General features: G+C 41.4%; 1 long non-coding RNA gene across 2 annotated transcripts; it reads left to right on the top strand.

Annotated features, from left to right (window-relative positions):
• Positions 1–4302: 4302 nt before the first annotated feature.
• Positions 4303–5666, top strand: LOC123448297. Of its 2 annotated transcripts, XR_006631655.1 has the most exons (4): positions 4303–4542; positions 4638–4749; positions 4985–5071; positions 5274–5666. It is a non-coding gene; the product is annotated as an uncharacterized LOC123448297 (long non-coding RNA). The 2 variants fall into 2 exon arrangements; XR_006631654.1 differs by having other exon boundaries at positions 4638–5071.
• Positions 5667–8211: the final 2545 nt, after the last annotated feature.

Here is an 8211-nt window from a genome sequence, read left to right as displayed (position 1 = left end):
TACAGGAGTGAGGTGGCATGCAAGCGGAGGGATATGCAGCAGCTAATGTATGCCCATTTTGAGCGAGGCTTCTCTGCCATGAAGAATTATTCCCTTTCCATAGATGATGAATTAAATTCTTTTGGTAACCGATGTTAAGTTGATTTTTCCTTGATCTCAGCGTTTTGGCATGCATCCCTTTGAAACCCGAGAGGAACTCTCCAAAGTGAGGATTGGTGGGATTCCATTAACCTCAACAACACCGAACTGTTTAGCCTTCGTATGGTACTACTTGATGAATCGGTCAATTTATTCTTTCAAAAGTATATGTGTATTTATGATAAATAGGCTGGTGTGAATTCTAGAAGTTTTTTTTTCTAAATTCTGAAGCTTCTTTGTCATACATTGTAATTATCTCAAGGCACTATGTATGATATATTGTGAAGTAATGAAACATAAGTATAGAAGTTCGTTGTCTTTTCTATCATCTTCATTAGTAGTTCTGTACATGCAAAATAGGTATTTCTCTCAAGATGATGTAGTAGAGAAAATAAAGCGGGAGCCCACTTGCAAGGATCAGTTCAAGAGCATATCTTATCTTACCTACTAATAAAGCAAATAGTGCTTCTTCCGTACGTCATTCAAATTGCCCTTAAAGTTGACTAAAATTACCCACCAATGCCACCTATAAGTTATAAAAAACGTTTCAAACAGAAAAATCACCGGACTGGGCCGGTCCATGTAGGCACCTCCTATATTACGCTCTGGGCGTTGGAAAAAGATACAACACACTTGTTTGGGCCGGCCCATGCGTGGGCGCCGGTTTTTTTAGTTTAGTTTTTTTATTTTTCTTTTCAGTTCCATTTTGTTTTTTTTACTTTAAATAATTTAGAACTTCAAACAACTTTTCTCAATTTTAAGAAACTGAGAATTTCGAAATAAAATATTCAAAAAAACATATTTCTTTGAGAATTCAAAAACTACTCAGGAGTTTTCAAAAATGTTTGCATATAAAAAAATGTTTAAACTTTGAGAAAATGTCCATAAAATAAAAAAGTCAACGATTTTAAACAAAAGTGCGTGTAAAAATCTTAAAAACAGTGCGTGCCTCTGTTTTTAGTCTCATTTTTTATTTTCATTTTTCTGTTCCATTTGTTGTTTAAATAATTTAGAACTTTGAAAAACTTTTCAATTTACAAAATTGGGAATTTCGAAATAAAATTTTGAAGAAAATATAAAATGTTTGTGAATTCAAAAAATGCTCAGGATTTTTGTAAAAATATTCGCATATTCAGAAAAATGTTCATAATTTTTAGAACAATGTTGGTGAAAACAATAAAAGTCCATGATTTTGAAAAAAAAGTTTGTGTGTTATTTTTTGAGTGCAATTGAAAAAAATGTTTGCTAATTCAAAAAATGTTCATGCATTTCAAGAAATGTCCTAAAATTTTAAAGACATAATATGATCAGCATCATTGGAGATTAGAATTGTTTTTCTCCCGTTGCAACGCACGGGTCCTTTTGCTATCTCCCGTAATAATAAACCACGGATCGCTTCTGTCGTACGTCGCTGGCAATTTTGCAGAAAACCCCCTCTATTTCTTCAAAATCAACCCGCGGTCCTTCATTAAGTGAAAAAATCGTTTCAGCTTTAGTTCGCGTTCCTTTCTTCTATCTTATCCACTGCCCCGCCTCCTCCCCTGCTCTCGCCATCGCCCGCAGAACCCCCCCCCCCCCCAATCCCTACTCGCTCGCCGAGATCCAAGACGGACGCGGCGACTCGGAGCGGACGCATGCGGAAGGAGGACTTCGGCGAGCAGGAGTTGGTGGTGTCCGCCGTTCTCGCGGACCTGCTGTCACTGTCAGGGAGGGATCTGGCGGGCTTGTGCGGGGGCTTGCTCCGGCGGCGGCCTTATCCACAAGCGCCCGCGGCCGGCAGCTCAGCTCTCTCCGTGCGGCAAGCTGGACGAGGGGCAGAGCTCACCACGCGGCGAGGTGAAGGAAGCGAAGACTCGAAGCGGTCCTATTGCTGCTTGGCGAGGAACTTGGCAGGGCCGCGGTGATGTTGGAGCTGCTCGATGCGTACGCCGGCGCCGCGCTCGGCCTCTCCGGCTATCCGCCATTGCCACTGCCACTGCTTCCGCCGCCGCCACGCTCGGACTCTCCGGCCATCTGCCGCCGCGCTTGTCCTCTTCGGCCATCTGTCGCTATTGCTGCCTCCATGCTCGGCCTCTCCGGTCAGGAGCAGAATTCAACTGTCGTCCAGCTTGCCGCACGAGGGGAGCTGAGCTGAGCCTCCATGCGATGTATGGAGATATACGAGCTTGTATGCAGAGGTCGAGCATGGAGGCAGCAAGATATATGCAAGCTGGAGAGCCTCCATGCTTCCGTGCGATGTTTGGAGAGAGCTGAGCTGCATACTAACGAGGGGCCAAACGTCTTTCAGGTCAGGAGCAGAATTCAACTGTCGCAAGATGATGTGGTGGCAATATTCTTCTCATTTGATGGTATTTTATCTGACTTTGAAGTCCTTTTATGGCATTTAAAACCTGAGTTCCCCTAGAAAATGGATTTTGTGTTGCATCTATACATAATTGTTTGTTGAGGAAATAGTCTTAGTAGGAAAGCCTATGTGCCTAAAGTAACACATGAGTTACATATGGTGTGATCTGCGATGCTTACCAGAAGCTGATTTGTCCACACTGAAATATCTTCAATTGGGTATTCCCCTATAGACAAACGGGCTCAGTTTTTTCATAGCAGAAGCACGAAATTTTGATTGGCATAGTTCCTCTTTTCTTGTCACTGTAATATAAGGTTTTATCTAAATATTTTAATTTTATGAACTGTGAATTGGTTACTACTTTGGTGTACAGAAGCTGGAAAAGAATACATCGCACCCTGGGATCTTGAAAAAATGGCCAATATAAATGATTTCATCTGAACAGATTTTGAGCTATCTAAGATGATCCATTGTTTTGATAGTGACAAAGATGGAAAGGTTTGTCCTCTGTTCTTGCATAAAAATGTTGGCATATCTACTTTACATTATGCATTGTTTAGAGTCTAGTTTTGTGATTTGGGAAACTGTAAATAATCTGATTGTTGTGCACTCATGAACCATATTCAAATCAATTAACAATGACAACTGGTTCCCTTGTGAAGAATCATTATACCTTCAAATCATCTATAAATGCACCTCTCCTTTGTGGAAGTTATAGCGGTTGCCGATTATTTGTGGACAGATCGAGACCAAAGCATGTCACCATTAGCTTAGACCCAGATTTTTCAGGTTGGGATGTTGTCTGGACAGAACTTCATTCTATTTTATGTTCTTAGTATACATAGTCGACTTTTGTTTACATCTAAAGAAGTGTTACTTCACTTTAATTATTTTTGCTAGAAATAATGTTTATCATTTATCTTGCTTTTCTAGCCAACCTCCGCGGCCTAGCACGTGATAAGAAGCACAGTTTTTCCACTACATAGACCATGTATATTAGGTTAGTTGAATTGAAACCCTTCACCTCTATTTGTTTTTGGGGACCAGCACAATACTTTGTTCTGAGTATTTTGTGATAGGTTGAAGTGCTTTTTTCTAGCCCGTTGCAAGGCACGGGCATTTGTACTAATAATAATAAAGCGCGAAGCGCTTCTGTTGTACGTCGTGGCTTTTTTACAAAATAACCCCTGTAGTTTATCGAAATCAACCCGCAGTCCTTTGTTTAATAAAAAACGTTCCACTTATCCACGCGCACCCCTCCCGTATTCAAGGTCTCCTATCCACGCGAGCGCTCTCGCCGGCTTATCCATTGTTGTCCCGAGGAGGGGCCTTCTCGCCGACGACGGGCCGGTGACGGGCGAGGAGGCGATGGGACGGTGTCTGACCGGCGACGGCGCTTGGAGGGGACGGGCCGGAGACGGAGTGGCGACGGCGCGCTGATGCGGAGAGGCCCGGGCGTGACGGGCATGCCGATGCGGCGACGGGGATGGGGATGGCCGGGGGGGCGGCGCGGGAGGCCAGCGGGCAGGGGCGGCGCGACGATGGGGATGGCCGTGCCGGAGCACGGCGAGGCCGGGGACGCAACAAGGGAAAGGGGAGGCGGCCTTCTTCGCGCGCCGGGGTCACCGATGATTCTGCATACCCAGTTAGCCCTCCTCCACATCTTCCTCATCCTCCGTAATTACGATCCATTTTTTCCGGTTCTCATCCCACTACTCCCTCACGCTCGTCCTCTCTGTCTGCCAATGTACGCCGACGCCTGTCCGAGTGGCCAGCCATGGCGTCGCTGCTGCTACGCAAGGTGTGGGCTCTGATCTAGCCTGCGCGTCGCGAACCGGATGCCTCCTCATCGTCCTCCCTGTGGTACCTTCAGGGAAGTCGGTGATAGTGTCACGAAGGCAAAGATGGAGTTCATGGTGCAGGAGGAGTGCTCGGAAAAATGGTGGCAGTGGCAGTGGGGAACCTCCAGGCCTCTAGGTACTCTCCATCCAGCAGCATGCCACGACGCGGCACTAGGTGGTGGGGGCCGAGCTCACCCGGGTCGAGACCATACGACTGCAGTAAGTACACCGGAGTGCGAACAAACTGTCGTATTTTCTGACGTTGATTGAGGTTCTTGCTCTGACTGATCGAAAGTGATACGATAACTTCGCAGCATCCAGCCACCCAAGATCTCGATCCCGATCTTCACGCTGCTGCTGGGCATGACCTGGAGGAGATCATCATCAAATAGGAGGAAATGAATAGACGACAACATCTCTGAACTTGTATATTATGAACTAGCAAGTTCATCCATCCACCCCTCCTCTGTTTGCTAGGCTTCTACATACATAATTTTCTTCTTTCGTCATAGTTTAATATAAGAATGGAATCGACTAATAGACACACCAACATGCGTAGTAATGGGTTCAGTGCCACTGCTACTCTCATGGTCGCTGCCTCGCCTCCCTGGTATTCCTCCTCTCTCCTCTCCTGCCTTGACGACATCTATTGTGTCCCCAGGCCTCAGCCCCACATCACCAGCATCTCCGCCTCAAGTACTCCTGTCAATGCACCCTGCGGCTCGACACCATGATAGTACCCAGCAAGGTACCTCCAATACCCACCCTCTCCCATGCCACACGTGCTATTTTACTTGGAGAAGTCATTGCTCACGTTTTGGATTTTGGTATCTGCTCCGTTGTCATGCCTCAGCTCTTTGCCACCTTAATTGTTTTGTTTTCTTCAGTTGTTCTTTGCTCTTAGCTCTCAGGTCCCAACATATGCATTACAATATGTTTGTTATCTGTAGGGATCGAGTGAAGAAACTGGACTGGGATCATGGAGTAAATCAAACGAGGATGCAAGTATGCAACTCATGTTCGTGTAGGTAGTCATTCAGACATTTCTTAACTCTATGGCAAATAGTTCACATGGTAGAGCCAGCTGTGGTGGAGAGGCTAGATAGTTTTAGTATTCAGACTTTCAGTTGCTGCTAGCTCTTCTTTGCTCTACCGGAATGGATGTGTTTTTGTCCACATAAAATTCTAACATGAATTTTCTATTTAGCTAGCAAATCCAATAATTTATGTACTGTATTTGCATTTTGTAGTCATACTTTCTATTGGAATTTGACTTATAATGGTTTTTACCGTAAAAAAAGGAGCCAGCTAGCTCTTGTGTCGTCTCATTTGCTTGTCTCCTATGGTGCTTGCATTTGATCTCCCAATTTGAATTACAACTTAAGCATTATCTGTAAGGCCGACGGATTGATGAAATCGCGTAGTGGTGGAGGTAGAGACATATCGCGCGAGAGAAAATTTAGCACTTTTTCCGACGCACAGTCATTCCTCGCCATTTCTCTTGAGTGATGAAGCACATACCTATACGTACGAAGGAGAGATGGGGTGAGTTTGAAGTTCATCATGAATCTGACCATCACGAAGCGATTTATAACTTGAAACTGATATTGTTTTTCTATAGGAATAACACATTAGTATTTGATTGAATAACTTTGAACCAGTTATTATTTTTTAAATAGGGTGTCATGTTGAAATTGAAGGCGGCAGTCTCCATTCATGTTTCCTCCCGTTGCATCGCACGGGCATTTGTACTAGTCTTCTATAACCGAAAAACAATACAAGAAATAACCATAATTATGAGTATAAATGTAAGTACATTTAATTTTATATATTCCTGTTCTTATATTTTCTAATGTGCTATTAGTTTATAATGGACATGAAAAGATCTACAGTGTGAACCTTTCTATCAATTTCTAAATACATTAGATCAATGGTAGTACAAAAATAACACATCTATTAGTTGTCCCAAGTGTGATAAGTAACCTGAGCAGATATGTCCAGGAGAAATATGATAATACAATCTCATTATTTAGGTAATACTTTATCCTTTCCTGGACCATATATTATAGGTCATATTATTTTACGTGCATATGTTACCTAGAGATATGTCATCTGGGTGGATCCACTTGCACCATGTTTTGTGTCGACCCTAGAAAAATAATTGACTGAGAAATCCACAAGATTCTTGATATATGCAGATTGTGACATTAATGACAAGAAAGAAAAAACACAGAAAAAACGTGGATAGTGATAGAAATTTCAGTTTAGATTGAATGACTATAACTTCAAGTATGGGCACAAAGTTTACACTGTGTACGTAAATCTTTTTAATAGTTTTTCAAAAAGATCCATGGGTAAGAGATGGAAATTTTGAACATGTGCCTTTTCTACTTTGATGCTTTAGGTTGTTTACTGTCTACTACATGCAAATTAATACATATGGTTTTTATTTTATGGTGATTAACTCATATTTTGTAATATATTTTTTGTAGAAGAATGGTACCAAGGGTATACTAATTGTGAAGGACACCAGAACGTCTAGCACAAGGAACTCATGTTGTGTTGTAAAATCTGATGAAAAATATAACTGAGGGTAGTGGGGAGAGATAAATTAGAAGTCATGGAGTCAAGATATAAGGGAAATCATACAATAATTCACAAATGTGTCGGCGTTGATAAAATGCCAGGAAACAATCTTGATTTTGGACATTCACAGAATGAAGGAACCGAGGTATTCAGAGATCAACAAAATGAGTGCTGGCATGAAGCACAAAAGAAAGGTCATCTATTTAGAAAACTATAAGGCAAGATCTTAGTTATTAAGAATCATTAAGGTAGTTAGGAAATAGATGAATCAAAATATTTAGGAATAAAAAAAGGAGGCATTCAGAAGCATAAAGATTGAAGACCCTGGGAAAGGTTATATGGTGTTGATAAACTATCTGCGGCCGGACACATTGATAAACCTGGTGTATCGAGGACTCGGAAAAGAGGTCAATCATGGATGGATATTTAATAACGTTTAGGACGTAATATATCTAATATATGAGAACATTAGATCTGTACATAATATATACATTGTTGTTAATTCCTTTGCCCCTATTTCTCACTAGCCATAAGTCGACATGTTTTCAACTCATAGTGGGAGATATCAAAATAGAAGTAAATTCTTAAGACAACAGCAAAAGGTTAACTATATGCCTATTAATCTACATGTACTATTTATTGAAAACAAAATATAATAAATCAAAAACGTGTTGCGTGATCAAATAATCCAAATTTACGAAAGCATGAAGGGAAATAGGAAAAGTCTGATACATCATTAAAGCAATACGAAAGGAAAAAAACATGAATAAGTAAAGAGCTGCCACAATTTGTATTCTAAAATCACATCCCGTGCGAATGCACGGATTGACGACGACTAATATATATTTACTAATTGGATACACCATAAGAGCCTCCACATTAACCCACATCATTAAAAATATCTTAACCGTTGATCTTTGGGATTGATGTATCATAAACCCACGATTTATGTTACACTTGCGGTAAAAAAAAGAGACAGCGTACACGTTACAAACACACCTTAAAAGAAAGACCAAACCTGAACCAACCTGTACGTAGTTCTCCAGAATTCTACTTCAGATTTTTACAAGTTTATATTTGGTAGTAAAGGTTTTCATAATTACAGAATATTATACCGAACTTTTCCATTCTACTATTTTCGTAGTTACAATTCCTAGATCTACAAAATTTATGTAAGTATACTAATCTGGATAAAAAGCAGCTAGACTGCACGGTGTTTGTGATGTCACGGCGTACCATCTTTTAGCGATTCCACTAGGATAATACAGAATGAACATGCACCAAAAGACTATGTGTTTATAA

Source organism: Hordeum vulgare, chromosome 4H (genome assembly GCF_904849725.1).
Source record: "Hordeum vulgare subsp. vulgare chromosome 4H, MorexV3_pseudomolecules_assembly, whole genome shotgun sequence".
NCBI classification, from domain to species: domain Eukaryota; kingdom Viridiplantae; phylum Streptophyta; class Magnoliopsida; order Poales; family Poaceae; genus Hordeum; species Hordeum vulgare.
Note: the sequence above shows the minus strand (reverse complement) of the source record. Positions and strands in the feature narration are given on the sequence as shown.